Source organism: Euprymna scolopes, chromosome 38 (genome assembly GCF_053919585.1).
Source record: "Euprymna scolopes isolate OS-2025 chromosome 38, ASM5391958v1, whole genome shotgun sequence".
Taxonomy (NCBI): domain Eukaryota; kingdom Metazoa; phylum Mollusca; class Cephalopoda; order Sepiida; family Sepiolidae; genus Euprymna; species Euprymna scolopes.
In genome coordinates this window covers 30,189,031-30,205,511 of record NC_136519.1, presented here as the reverse complement: position 1 = coordinate 30,205,511, position 16,481 = coordinate 30,189,031, and positions in this window count along the sequence as shown.

The window sequence follows — 16,481 nt, the reverse complement described above, 5'->3', positions numbered from 1 at the left end:
TTTGTTCATGGAATCCACGTTTTGATTTAGGCACAGATAAAGAGTGGGGGGGAAATTTTCACAGTGGATTCAGCTAGACGGGTGTTTTTCGTGAAAGATTGGCGAATTAAATTAAAAGGTTGGATATCCTGGTGTAGAGTTGACTGCAGATCTGTCAGGTCAGTTTGTTCCATAAGATTATTGTGGCTATACTCAGGAATGTCTCTGGATGTGTTTGGTAAGACAGACAATTCTATTTTATTATATATTTTTTTTATTCTATTTTTTATTCTCAACCCATATTACTTTTCTTATCAAGTAAATATTTTCCTTTTTATTTTTATTTTTTCCAGATACATCTGCCTTACTTAAAAATTGCTAGGTTTATTTATGGTGTCTTTTACATATAAACAAAAGCCCACCCAATACTTTTGCTGATGAGGAGACTTTGTTTTAAAAAAACTATATGCCAAAATTATTGTCCATGGCTTAATGTCTATCACAATAAAAACATCGTTTCCGAAACGATCGTAGAAATTATTGACTTTGTTGTTCCTTCTTATGAAACAGATGTTTAATTTTTAATTCTAATTGGAATTTTAAATTATCAATCGCATTACTATATATATATATATATATATGAGCAAACAGTTAATAAAATATATTAAAAAACACGTTGAAATGAGTTAAAAACATATTTAATCTGAAAAGAAAACATAATAAATTTAATATTTATAATTTACTTTAATTTTACAATCTTGGATCATTTTGGTAAATTCAACTGTAATTTTTATTTTATATATATATATATATATATATATATATATATATATATATATATATATATATATATATTTTAAGCAGAAACAGAAGGGTAAAAAAAAAAATCTAATGTCACCTATGTTAATGTTTCATTTTTTCATTTTCTTAACTTCACAGGCCCTTGTTTATTGTTGTGTTTACAGTTCCACCAGACTCCCTAATTCTTTGTTAGAATAACTGGCTAAAAACGTTACCAAATTAAACATGTGTTGTGCAGTCGATTTTTCGTCAGCCAGAAAAAAAAACTCGTACACTACTTTTTTGTATAAAATATAAAAACTTTTACTTTCTGTTTCTTTCGTTGCGGCATCATAATGCGTGCACCTAGCTAGAGACAGAGAGTGCGGACCGAGAGGTGGGTGAATGGAACCACGCTTGTGCGATATTGATTTTCGGCTAACTGTAGGTTTTAGTCTCTTTTTTCCTTTTTCTTTGGTTTATATATGTGACCTGCTTCTTGCAGGTGCACTCAACTTTGACAACAGCACACGTCAAATAGTTGCACCACTGACAATATCAAGTGCATTTGCTACTAACTGTCATGTGTGCTCTTTGTGTGTGCATGTTCAACATGCAACAAAAATATGTACTTTGACAAATCCATGCATCAGTTATATCCGCCATTAATTCATGGACTGCAGTTACCTTCTCTGTCTACATGTGGTTTATTTATGTATAAACTTTAAATTTGTATTGTAAACTATTTCCATTAATAATTAATTTTCTACTTTATCGTTTTTCGTAATTGTTGGATATGTTACTAATTTCTACATGGCAGTTAAGTAGGTACTATGTGTTTCAATTGAAATTCACTATTCCGATTTTCGATTTTTCCTTTAACAATGAAGAAGCACCTAAAATGTTTAATATTATTAAAGGCATTTATCTCCTTCCCACGACGATGTTACAGAAGGGGCAGAAAGTGGGATTGAAGAGCCACCGCCTCAGAGGTAGCACTTTAACCTGCAAAAAAGCCACGTCGGCATTCCTCGGCAGGGCATCTCAGGCGATTAGCAATAAACTAACTCCTTCTCAAAAACAGAAAGCAAAATCTGGAAAGTGGACCCTCCTAGAATTGCACAGGGCCAGAGATATACCGCAGTTAACAGGGACAAGGACATTTTTAGAAATAGCCTAGACTCTGTTTACTTTGGTGCTGAACGAAAATAATCCTCTAGTTAAGTTTAATATTCATGAAATCTCTCAAAAAATTCTTGTGTGTTGAAAAATAGTTGTTACAAAAGCATAAAATCAAGATGAGTTATCTCCCTTAGATAAAAAACTGAAAAGAGGAGGGGGTTAGGTTTGTAAATCATTCTGCATAGAAGAAATACATGAATTGTCTCCCTTGCAAAAATTATCTAAAAATGATTTTTTTAAAAGAGAGAGAGAGTATTTGAGTTATCTACCTTGCATAGTTGCAATACGAAGCGTAATTTTTAAATTGCAGAGTTTTTGTATTGTACAATAGTTTTTTTTTAATAAGGAAAAGATTTTAAAATAGACGGTAAATATTTACTTTGCAACTTAACGCTCACCTTTAAAATTGTTATCAAATAAGCTGAAAACGAATATCACATTTAAATTTGCGCAAAAAAGTAGCTTTATAGATATTAAAACCTTTATTATACAATGTAATTCCTGGTGGCCATTTTGTACGCGCAAGCGCGCATACATTTTTGACATGTGTGCGCATGTGTGTAAGCAATAAATCGAATGACATAGCAAATAATTTTTCCAAGTGAACAAATACTTTTGGGTATGTTTTAAATATATATAGAGAAATGTGGCACAATCACATTGACACGCCAGTTTTCGCCAGATCACTAAAGTTAAGCAACGATGAGCCTGGCCAGTACCAGATGGGTGGCCATTTGGGAAGGCTAGGCGCTGTATATACTGCATACTGCACTGAGTCGCAGAAATTTCTAGGTTGATATCTGGAAGCACGTTTGACTCACAACAGAAAGCAACTGGAAACTACTGTTTTTACTTATCTTCCCAAGATTAGCATAGATCCACAATTTGGAGAGCCGTGGTTCCCAACGTTGTAAAAAAAAATTTTTTTAATAATAATAATAAAAAAAAAAACAGCAGAGCCACTGCAATGCATACATAAAATCTATAGCCATTCAAAAATTGGTGAAAAAAATCAAATATATAACAAATATTACTATAGCCAATTAAAGTAACTTTGAAACCTACCACCATCACTTTTTTAGTGTTTTTTTTTGTGTGATTTTTTTTTGTTTTGTTTTTTAAAAGAAGTTTTAAATGCTTTTTATTTCATCTAAAATATTAACTTTCTTCCGATTTTAAATTTTCAACCAAGATAGCTGCCGTTTGGTCCATTTCTATTTATTTATTTATTTATTTATTTATTTATTTAGGTCTTAAATTTGAAGCATGACGGTACTAAGAGATTTTTATTCTCGAAAATAACAAATTGAACGTAAAACAAAAAATGGAAGGACCAGACGATAACCAGACGTCATACAGAGTTATCTCCCTTGATCGATAAGTCGTCTTAACTTAGTACTGACGTGCTACCTTTTTTTTTTTCTTTTCTTTTTTCTTTCCTTTCTCTTCTTTTTCCCCTTTTTCTTTTCTTTTTTCTTCTTTCTTTTTCTTTCATTAAAATAAAGGTCTAACTTGAGAAGCTCTTGTTGGACAGCGTGGACTGCTTTTTACAGCAACAGGATTACCTTAGGGTTTTTAGGGTTACCTGTCTCTATTGAGATATGGTGAGTAAACAGAAACCTATAATTTTCGAGGGACTTGAAGCCTGTCCTTACGACTGCACAGTTTGAGGGGCAAGCAAGTACTTTAGAATGGCCTCCCATAACGTGTCTCTTTGCTCATTCAGTACGACACGTGCAACTGACGTCTTCCTGTAAGACAAAAATCAGTTGTCTGTTCTTCTTGATGATATCAGCAGCAAACATAAGTCAGAGTGAATTGGGGGTGGGGGGTCACATGATTGAGGCATAGCTACGAGTGGGGAACTGCTTAAGAAGGTGCCTTGGGGACACAAGGATACAATTTTGTTCAAAGCAAGTCCAAGACATAAAAATGGAAAGCAGGTGGAAACTACCATATTTACTTGTCTTTCCAAAATTAGCATGACTCTACAATTTGATAGGGCCGTGGTTGGCGATGCTGTTAAAACATAGCAGAGCCGCTGCATGCATGCATACAAATCCATAGCAATTCGAAAAATTGGTCAAAAATCAAATATACAACAATGATACCATAACCAATAAAAGGTACTTTGCAACCTACCATCATCAGCAAAGAGACACGTTATGGGAGGCCATTCTAAAGTACTGTGCCTAAATCAAAACGTAGATTCCATGAACAAAGCTTCTTTCTTAGAACTGCACGCCTGTGGAACTCTGTTCCGTCTGCCCGCTTCCCACCTGACTACAACCTGGATGTCTTCAAGTCCAATGTAAACAAATTCCTAATGAACCGCCCCCTTAAGTAAACACTTCATTAAATCTCCACACTAACGTACTGTACTTGCAATAACCCTTATCCCTGAGTGGCTTCCGGGCCTTGATAAGTGGTGACCACCGTGTAAAAAAAAAAAAAAATCATTTCTTATTGCTTTTTTTTTAAGAAGTTTTAAATGTTTTTTTTATTTCATCTCAAATATTAACTCTCTTCTATTCTGGTCCATCTTTATTTATTTATCACTCACTACTTGCTGAACCTGGTTAGGGTTAGGGTTAGGGTATCCTAGCCCAACATGCAGTGCCGTCAATAAGGCATACAGAGCATATCGTAGGGCAATAATTGTCTCTCGTCGTAGAAAAAGCGGATTCTCCCAGCAAACAACTACAAGACAGTTTGAAGATATCTCTTCACATCCATAATGCCGTCAAGCCGTTTTGAAGGGCGAGTCGCCTACATCAGGTGTGCCCATGTATGTCTGAGGTTTGAGCACTCATTTTTGATTTCCTTCCATGTGCAACAGCTAGTATAAAAAAAGTTTGAGGATCTTTATGAGTGAAGTCCTAAACACAGCAGTCTTCTTCTGCACTCGTAAGGAGGGGTAGACTTGACGCATCGAGTGCCTGTATGCACGAACACTATGGCTAGCAAAATCAGCAGGTATGTTCACTCCTCCAACAAGAAGCCAGAAATAACTGTAAGAAAGAAATAGCAACAGCTAAGAGAGAATTTACGACGCACAAAAATTAGGAACCCGTGACTTCTGGAAAATCTATAACAGTGTAGTAAATAATAGGCAATCAACAATTCCCCCACTATCCAACAATCATGAGGTTGTTTGCTCAGCAACCGAGAAGGCTAACATGCTTGCCAGTCGGTTTGCCTCCAATTCCACACTGGACTCTGCTAACCACACCCTCTCTGACTTTCCTTTGCGGACAGATGCCAAACTAGACGATCTGAAATCACCCCTTCTCAGGTGCAAGCTATCATAAAAAATCTTGACACTTTAAAAGCATATCGACCTGATCTCATCCCGGCTGTGCTATTAAAAAAGTGCTCCGCTGAAGTAGCTCCAGTTCTCTCCAAACTTTACAACAAATGCCTTAATGAATCTTGCTTTCCTGCCTGCTGGAAAACTGCTTCTGTAGTGCCAGTTTTCAAGAATTCTGTCGAAAGAACTGAGCCAGTAAATTACCGCCCCATTAGCCTCCTCCCACAATATTTGAGTCCATAATTAACCAAGCTCTAGTCCATCAACTGACAGATGCTAAACTTCTGACCAACCAACAATATGGATTTAGGCAAGCCCATTTTACAGTACACATCCTAACTGTAATCTCAGAGCGCATATACCATTTACTTGACAAAACAGGGGAGAGTAGAGCGGTAGCTCTAGATATATCTAAGGCTTTTGACAGGGTATGTCATGAAGGTGGCATGAAGGTCTTCTCAGGAAAATCAGATCATACGGTATGACTGGAAGAATACTTAACATAATTAAATCCTTCTTAGATAAGAGAAAAATCCAGGTTGTCCTCGATGGTCATACATCTAAACAATATAGTATAACTGCAGGAGTGCCTCAGGGGTCTATCCTTGGACCTCTATTATTCCTAATATTCATAAATGACTTCCCTGACAAAATTGTCTGTGAGATGGCTATATATGCTGATGACACCATGCTCTATAACAGCCACGACAGGAAAACAGATGAACACATACCTAAGGAAATAGCAGAAACACTAGAGGATGACCAATTTGTGGTGGAATGGGGACAAAAATGGTTGGTCACATTCAATGCTGCCAAGACAAAACTTGTTTCCTTTAACCACTACAAAAAACCTTCTCTACCACCAATAGCAATGGCCAAAGACTCTTTATCTGAAAGTACATCTTTTAAACCTCTTTGACCTAAGGTTCACAGAAAACATGAGTTGGAAAAATTACATTGAGAGCATTGCCAGGACCGCTGTGAAAAAGCTTGAATTCGTTTCACAACTATGGCAGTTGATTAACACACACGTCAAACTTCTAAAGCTTGAATTCGTTTCACAACTACGGCAGTCGATTAACACACAGTCTTCGATCTTCTGAACATACTCCTTTTATTGTCCAAGCGTTCGTCATCAGCCAATCGGCGGCCAGAAAAACAGTCATGTGAGGCCTGACATCATCGCTCAATAATCTTACAAAAACCACAGCCGCGATTATTAATTTCTGCCCTCCCTGTGATCCTCCCAGCAGGTAAGACAACACGCGCAGACACGTGGTCACTTTCTTCCTTCATTCTGTTTGACTTTACACCCCCCCCTGGTCTCAAGATCACACATGCGACATTGTGGCCGTGGTCGTTTGTTACGAGCACTCCTACGGAGGGGGATTAGCTGGACTTCTTCATCTTCATCAAGGCTACTTGGGTCAGTCTCCACAGTCCTACTATCCGGTTGCGCTCCATATTCATCCGAGCTCTCAGAAGGGGTGACAGACCTGTCGCCATTAACATTGCCAGCAGTCCTTCCATCAAGCTGGGCTCCATCGTCATTGGGGATCTCAGAAGTGGCGCTGGAACTATCACCATCTGTGCTGAGGTTCTCAGCCATGTCATCACGGCAATGGGGCATAGGTTGGATCCACATTTCATCGTTGGATGATTCATCACTTTCGCTGTTCGCCATTTGGTTTGTATCAAGGGCAGGTCGGACATCCCTCACATAGCGTGGAGTACCATCAACCAGCACAGCCTGCTAACTAATTATGCCGGTGATCCATCCTCTTCTGAAACTGGTCGTACATCGGTTATTGGGAGGCCTTATCCAGACGGTGTCCCCTAATTTGTACCATCCTTGCATCCTCTTCTGATTAGGCAGGCAGGCGTCAATGCTCTTAACACGCACCTGATAGCAATGTATCGCATTAGCAGGTGCACTTTCAGCAGTCGTGTCATCCTTTGATGTTGTATTGTACCTATATACTGCCTCTGCAATCGTACATTACTTCCTTGCTGCTATCCTCTTCACACTTCGGTGGCACCGCTCTGCTATACCGCTGCCACTTGGTACATACGCAGCCGGATAAGCCGGATCCCCCACTCATCTACGAAACGCCTGGATTCTCCGCTGCAAAAGGCTGTGTTGTTGTCAGTGAGAATCTCTTCAGGTGGCCCCCGCTCGTAAAATATGGACTCTAATTGATGGATGACACTAGCTGAGTCCTGTCTTGTTAATAGTTGCCAGATTGCAAACCTCGTTGGTCCGCAATCGATCAGTGTGAGGAAGTGCTGACCACCATAATGGGTTATGTCCATGCCTAGTCGGCTCCAATTTTCGTCGACTTCCAGCCAACCTTTCTGTCATTTGGTGGGAGCAAGGTCGATTGACTGGCATATTTGGCATTCCTTGACCACTGCTTCTACTTTGTTTTTGGACACTGATGGGTTGGTTAAGTGTACGAAATAATATGTCTGTCTCACTCCGGGGTGTCCACTGTCATGGTGCACCTTCTTGATTTTATCCGTCTCCTCAACAGAGGCAGCACATAAAGACCCTGGTTCGGCTTCTTTCTTCATTGCGTTGAACCATCTCTGGGGCACACGGGTAAGTCTATCAGCAAGATTGCAGGTTGAAGTGACAAGCACCGCATTCACCAATAGGTCGTACTCTTCCACCAACTTCCTTATTGTCTCCAACCTTTGTCTGATTAGCATTTCAGTAGCCGCCTTGGTGCGCACTCTCGTTTTGCCTGTTAGTGTGTCAACTATCCAGTGGTATACGCACTGCGAATCTGTGCGTATGCATAATTCTTTGACTTTCCACTGGAGAGCCAAGTTTATTCCTTTTATTACCGCATCCAACTCTGCCAGGTTGATGTGAGCAGCATCATCCATTGGTCGCAACCAGCAGGCGTCCTCAATCACAGACCCATTCATCTCCAATAGTGCCCCAATCGCGAGGGAGCTCGCATCCACCCACACATTTAGCCTGTCTCCCTGGACGCACCCATCTCCTTTAGCGGGGTCCTCCTGCTTGACTCTTGTGATGGTCTCCTTCACCATGCGCAGCAACAGATGTCCACCGTTTCGTCATCCCAGCCTTTGGTAACTGCACTCGCCCTCCTCTTCATGATGGCTGCCGCGGCCTGAGTCCATCCACATACTGGTAAGTGTCCCACCAGTTTTCCACACAGGGAAAATATAGCCCGCCTCGTGAGGACATGGGGCACCTCAGGAACTGCAGTTCCATGCCCCCACTTCAAGGTCCCTCGCTCCTGTTGAACGCTCAACCGCAAGACACGAGCGCCATCCTCCAAGTGTTCTGGATCCTTACACATCAATCCAAGTTCGGCTAGCTTGGCCCTCACATGTGATGACGGTCCAATGTCTTCATTCACGCATATGTCGTCAAGGTATGCTGATGTCCCCTCTTTTACGGTCTTATCCTGTGACAATACAACATTGACGATCGTCTTCATTATTTGGGGCGCAACGTTCAGCCCAAAGCCCAGTCTTGTGAGGCAATACCTCCTACCGGCAAACACTACCGTCTGAAATGGCCACATTGTTTCGCTAACCCAGACCTGCAGATATGCTCTTCTCAGATCCAACAGGGACACATTAGAACCCAGCTGGAGCCACTCTCGTAGTTTGCTAGCGCACACGTCAGCATCAGCTGTGAACGCATCAACATACGGGTTCAGTTCTCGGTAGTCCATTACCAGCCTGATTTTGGCTTTGTTGTGCTGAGCAACCGCCATTAATGACCCTTAGGAGGTCCAAGTTTCTTATAGGGGTAGGGAATCAGCCAGCTATCATTGATCCATTTGCAAAGTTCTTCATACGCGGGCCTCATGTGGTCGGGCACATGGTGTTCAGTTATTCCATTCTGCAGTTTGGCTGGTTCCCGGTTTTCCGACCACTTCCATGAGACAGTCCAAGCCCTCTTTTGCTCGTCAAATTCAACGCTGAAGTCTGGTTGGTCGATCCTTAGCGCAGCACACACTGGGGCTTTCTCCTGAAAATGTACCGCCCCCGTCGCTGTTATATAGACACCAATAAGGGCTCTGATGGCATCATATCCTAGGAGCAAGTCAAAACTCAGGCGTTTTTCGAGCACTACCAGCGCCTCTAGGTTAGCGGAGCTTCCATTTTTCGTCCGAATGTTTACATTGCCCACCCCGCAACATGTGCATGTCTCTCCACTGATGGTAGTCACTCTGACGTTCTTCTTTCTCCAAGTGTGGCAGAGATCTGCACATACGATAGTGCGGGAGCACCCAGAATCGAGGAGTGCTAAGCTCAGTGTTTCGTTGATATATATCGGGATGACCGGCAGTGTCTCATTTAATTTCTGCGTGGGGAAGAGGTCGACGCTGACATCTTGTCCCCGGTTCCGTTTTCTGGACACTCTTGAGCTATATGGCCAGTTTCCTTACAGCGGTAGCAGCGAACAGTCGTTGGTTGTTGCCGGCAGTTCCTTGCAATGTGGCCCTGTCCATTGCATCTGTAGCATATGATTCCACCACGTGGACCAGGTCCCTGATATGGTGGACTGAGCAGCAGCAATTACTGGTTCCCTCATCTCGGAGTAATTCTTCATTACAGTCCTGGCCCGATCTACTAGGTCATTAAGGGGCAACGAATCTGCACTTGAGCTAGCTCGTAGTAGTTGCTTTGCTCCTGTCGGAGTCCTGCTCGGAATTTGCATGCTAAAGCCCACTCAGGCAGTCCACCAAACAACACTATCAACTTCGTCAGCTCTGCCAAGTACACGTCGACCGTTTCGCCTGGACGTAAGGTCCTTGCCTCAAGTTGCTCCCAAGCAGTGGTGGGGTCAATTGCAAATGCCTTGAACAGTGCCGCCTTGATTTTCTCATAGTCTTGTTTGCCCTCATGGCTTAGCTGTTGATACACCGCAAAGGCGTCGCCGGACAAACACAGAGGAACAACACGTTCAAAGTTTTTTACACCAGACAAAAGGCAATGTAATTCCACCTTTTCCACCCAGTCAAGTACCGGGGTCGATCCATCAAACTCTGGTATTAATTTGAGGTCAATTTTTTCCCCCATTTCGCTTGAATTCGTTTCGCAACTATGGCAATTGATTAACACACAGTCCTCGATCTTCTGAACATACTCCTTTTATTGTCCTAGCGTTCGTCATCAGCCAATCGGTGGCCAGAAAAACAGTCACATGAGGCCTGATGCTATCGCTCAATAATCTTACAAAAACCACAGCCGCCATTTTTAATTTCTGCCCTCCCTGTGATCCTCCCAGCAGGTAAGACAACACGCGCAGACACGTGGTCGCTTTCTTCCTTCATTCTGTTCGACTTTACACCTCTCACCAGCAAACAGAAGGCAGTCACTAGATTCTACAACAAACAAACTGCAACTTACTCCAAAAACTCCCGCGCATTCTGCAGCATCCAGCACCTGCAACAGCCGCCCGTTCCAGCACCCACTGACATCCAGCTATTTATTCCTGTGCCCACTGACGTCCAGCTATCTGTCCCGGTGCCCACTGATGTTCAGCTATCAGTTCTAGTGTGCAATGACGTCTTACCACCTGCTCCAGCGCCCACTGACATCCAGTTACCTGTTCCAAAGCTCACTGAAATCAGACTACCAGCATACAGTGCCCACTTATGTCCCGTTATCTGTAGCAGTGCCCACTGACGTTAAGCTACCTGTTCCGGTGCCCATTGACGTTCAGCTATCTGTTCTAGAGCGCATTAATGTTCAGCTACCTGATTCAGCGCCCATTGATGTTAAACTCCTGTTCCAACGCCCATTGACGTTCAGCTGCATGTTCACGTGCGCATACCCGCTGAGCTACCTGTTTAAGCCCCCATTGACGTTCAGCTACCTGTTCCAGCGCCTATTGACGTCTAGCTGCCTGTTCTAGCGACCATTGCGTTCAGCTACCTGTTCTGCCCATTGACATTCAGCTTCCTGCACTTCTGCCCAATGACGTTCAGCTACCTGTTCTTGTACCCATTGACATTTAGCTATATGTCCTTGTACCCATTGACGTTCAACTACCTGTTCTTGTACCCATTGACGTTCAGCTACCTGTTCTTGTACCCATTGACGTTCAGCTACCTGTTGTTGTACCCATTGACATTTAGCTACCTGTTTTTGTACCCATTGAGGTTCAGCTACCTGTTCTTGTGCCGATCGACGTTCTGCAAGCTGTTCTGGTGCCAATTGACATTCAGCTGCCTATTCTTGTGCCCATTGACATTCAGCTACCTGTTCTTGTGCCCATTGACGTTCAGCTACCTGTTCTGGTAATCATTGACGTTCAGCTACCTGTTCTTGTGCCCATTGACATTCAGCTACCTGTTTTGTGCCCATTGACGTTCAGCTACCTGTTCTTGTACCCATTGACATTCAGCTACCTGTTCTTGTGCCCATTGATATTCAGCTACCTGTTCTGGTGCCCATTGACATTCAGCTACCTGTTCTTGTGCACATTGACATTCAGCTACCTGTTCTTGTGCCCATTGACGTTCAGCTACCTGTTCTGGTGCCCATTGACATTCAGCTACCTGTTCTTGTTCCCATTGACATTCATCTACCTGTTCTTGTACCCATTTACGTTCAGCTACCTGTTCTTGTACCCATTGACGTTCAGCTACCTGTTCTTGTACCCATTTACGTTCAGCTACCTGTTCTTGTACCCATTGACGTTCTCCTACCTGTTCTTGTACCCATTGACATTCAGCTACCTGTTCTTGTACCGATTTACGTTCAGCTACCTGTTCTTGTACCCATTGACGTTCAGCTACCTATTCTTGTACCCATTGACGTTCAGCTACCTGTTCTTGTGCCCATTGACATTCAGCTACCTGTTTCAGGGCCCATTTTAGTTCAGCTGCTTGTTCTAGCGACCATTGACATTCAGCTACCTGTTCTTGTACCCATTGACGTTCAGCTACCTATTCTTGTACCCATTTACGTTCAGCTACCTGTTTCAGGGCCCATTTTAGTTCAGCTGCTTGTTCTAGCGACCATTGACATTCAGCTACCTGTTCTTGTGCCCATTGACGTTCTGCTACCTGTTCTTGTGCCCATTGACGTTCTGCTACCTGTTCTTGTGCCCATTGACGTTCTGCTACCTGTTCTTGTACCCATTTACGTTCAGCTACCTGTTCCAGGGCCCATTTTAGTTCAGCTGCTTGTTCTAGCGACCATTGACATTCAGCTACCTGTTCTTGTACCCATTGACGTTCAGCTACCTATTCTTGTACCCATTTACGTTCAGCTACCTATTCTTGTACCCATTTACGTTCAGCTACCTGTTCTTGTACCCATTGACGTTCAGCTACCTGTTCTTGTGCCCATTGACATTCAGCTACCTATTCTTGTACCCATTTACGTTCAGCTACCTGTTCTTGTACCCATTGACGTTCAGCTAACTATTCTTGTACCCATTTACGTTCAGCTACCTGTTCTTGTACCCATTGACGTTCAGCTAACTATTCTTGTACCCATTTACGTTCAGCTACCTATTCTTGTACCCATTTACGTACAGCGACCTGTTCTTGTACCCATTGACGTAAAGCTACCTATTCTTGTACCCATTTACGTTCAGCTACCTGTTCTTGTACCCATTGACGTTCAGCTACCTATTCTTGTACCCATTTACGTACAGCGACCTGTTCTTGTGCCCATTGATATTCAGCTACCTGTTCTAGGGCCCATTTTAGTTCAGCTGCTTGTTCTAGCGACCATTGACATTCAGCTACCTGTTCTTGTACCCATTGACGTTCAGCTACCTATTCTTGTACCCATTTACGTTCAGCAACCTATTCTTGTACCCATTTACGTTCAGCTACCTGTTCACGGGCCCATTTTTGTTCAGCTGCTTGTGCTAGCGACCATTGACGTTCAACTACCTTTTCTTGTTCCCATTGACATTCAGCTACCTGTTCTTGTACCCATTGACGTTCAGCTACCTGTTCTGGTGCCCATTGACATTCAGCTACCTGTTCTTGTTCCCATTGACATTCAGCTACCTGTTCTTGTACCCATTTACGTTCAGCTACCTATTCTTGTACCCATTTACGTTCAGCTACCTGTTTCAGGGCCCATTTTAGTTCAGCTGCTTGTTCTAGCGACCATTGACATTCAGCTACCTGTTCTTGTGCCCATTGACGTTCTGCTACCTGTTCTTGTGCCCATTGACGTTCTGCTACCTGTTCTTGTGCCCATTGACGTTCTGCTACCTGTTCTTGTACCCATTTACGTTCAGCTACCTGTTCCAGGGCCCATTTTAGTTCAGCTGCTTTTCTAGCGACCATTGACATTCAGCTACCTGTTCTTGTACCCATTGACGTTCAGCTACCTATTCTTGTACCCATTTACGTTCAGCTACCTATTCTTGTACCCATTTACGTTCAGCTACCTGTTCTTGTACCCATTGACGTTCAGCTACCTGTTCTTGTGCCCATTGACATTCAGCTACCTATTCTTGTACCCATTTTAGTTCAGCTACCTGTTCTTGTACCCATTGACGTTCAGCTAACTATTCTTGTACCCATTTACGTTCAGCTACCTGTTCTTGTACCCATTGACGTTCAGCTAACTATTCTTGTACCCATTTACGTTCAGCTACCTATTCTTGTACCAATTTACGTACAGCGACCTGTTCTTGTACCCATTGACGTAAAGCTACCTATTCTTGTACCCATTTACGTTCAGCTACCTGTTCTTGTACCCATTGACGTTCAGCTACCTATTCTTGTACCCATTTACGTACAGCGACCTGTTCTTGTGCCCATTGATATTCAGCTACCTGTTCCAGGGCCCATTTACGTTCAGCTTCTTGTTCTAGCGACCATTGACGTTCTGCTACCTGTTCTTGTGCCCATTGACGTTCAGCTACCTGTTCTTGTGCCCATTGACATTCAGCTACCTATTCTTGTACCCATTTACATTCAGCTACCTGTTCCAGGGCCCATTTTTGTTCAGCTGCTTGTGCTAGCGACCATTGACGTTCAACTACCTTTTCTTGTTCCCATTGACATTCAGCTACCTGTTCTTGTACCCATTGACGTTCAGCTACCTGTTCTGGTGCCCATTGACATTCAGCTACCTGTTCTTGTTCCCATTGACATTCAGCTACCTGTTCTTGTACCCATTTACGTTCAGCTACCTGTTCTTGTACCCATTGACGTTCAGCTAAGTATTCTTGTACCCATTGACGTTCAGCTACCTGTTCTTGTGCCCATTGACATTCAGCTACCTGTTCTTGTGCCCATTGACGTTCAGCTACCTGTTCTTGTTCCAATTGACATTCATCTACCTGTTCTTGTACCCATTTACGTTCAGCTACCTGTTCTTGTACCCATTGACGTTCAGCTACCTGTTCTTGTACCCATTTACGTTCAGCTACCTGTTCTTGTGCCCATTGACGTTCTCCTACCTGTTCTTGTACCCATTGACATTCAGCTACCTGTTCTTGTACCCATTTACGTTCAGCTACCTGTTCTTGTACCCATTGACGTTCAGCTACCTATTCTTGTACCCATTGACGTTCAGCTACCTGTTCTTGTGCCCATTTACATTCAGCTACCTGTTTCAGGGCCCATTTTAGTTCAGCTGCTTGTTCTAGCGACCATTGACATTCAGCTACCTGTTCTTGTACCCATTGACGTTCAGCTACCTATTCTTGTACCCATTTGCGTTCAGCTACCTGTTTCAGGGCCCATTTTAGTTCAGCTGCTTGTTCTAGCGACCATTGACATTCAGCTACCTGTTCTTGTGCCTATTGACGTTCTGCTACCTGTTCTTGTGCCCATTGACGTTCTGCTACCTGTTCTTGTGCCCATTGACGTTCTGCTACCTGTTCTTGTACCCATTTACCTTCAGCTACCTGTTCCAGGGCCCATTTTAGTTCAGCTGCTTGTTCTAGCGACCATTGACATTCAGCTACCTGTTCTTGTACCCATTGACGTTCAGCTACCTATTCTTGTACCCATTTACGTTCAGCTACCTATTCTTGTACCCATTTACGTTCAGCTACCTGTTCTTGTACCCATTGACGTTCAGCTACCTGTTCTTGTGCCCATTGACATTCAGCTACCTATTCTTGTACCCATTTACGTTCAGCTACCTGTTCTTGTACCCATTGACGTTCAGCTAACTATTCTTGTACCCATTTACGTTCAGCTACCTGTTCTTGTACCCATTGACGTTCAGCTCACTAGTCTTGTACCCATTTACGTTCAGCTACCTATTCTTGTACCCATTTACGTACAGCGACCTGTTCTTGTACCCATTGACGTAAAGCTACCTATTCTTGTACCCATTTACGTTCAGCTACCTGTTCTTGTACACATTGACGTTAAGCTACCTATTCTTGTACCCATTTACGTACAGCGACCTTTTCTTGTTCCCATTGACATTCAGCTACCTGTTCTTGTACCCATTTACGTTCAGCTATCTGTTCTGGTGCCCATTGACATTCAGCTACCTGTTCTTGTTCCCATTGACATTCAGCTACCTGTTCTTGTACCCATTTACGTTCAGCTACCTGTTCTTGTACCCATTGACGTTCAGCTACCTATTCTTGTACCCATTGACGTTCAGCTACCTGTTCTTGTGCCCATTGACATTCAGCTACCTGTTCTTGTACCCATTTACATTCAGTTACCTGTTCTTGTGCCCATTTACATTCAGTTACCTGTTCTTGTGCCCATTGACGTTCAGCTACCTGTTCTTGTACCCATTTACGTTCAGCTTCCTGTTCCAGGCCCCATTTTAGTTCAGCTGCTTGTTCTAGCGACGATTGACATTCAGCTACCTGTTCTTGTACCCATTTACATTCTGCTACCTGTTCTTGTGCCCATTTACAGTCAGTTACCTGTTCTTGTGCCCATTGACGTTCAGCTACCTGTTCTTGTACCCATTTACGTTCAGCGTCCTGTTCCAGGGCCCATTTTAGTTCAGCTGCTTGTTCTAGCGACCATTGACGTTCAGCTACCTGTTCTTGTGCCCATTTACATTCAGCTACCTGCTCTTGTTCCCACTGACGTTCAGCTACCTGTTCTTGTACCCATTGACGTTCAGCTACCTGTTCTTGTACCCATTTACGTTCAGCTACCTGTTCCAGGCCCCATTTTAGTTCAGCTGCTTGTTCTTGCGACCATTGACATTCAGCTACCTGTTCTTGTACCCATTAACGTTCAGCTACCTGTTCTTGTACCCATTGACATTCAGC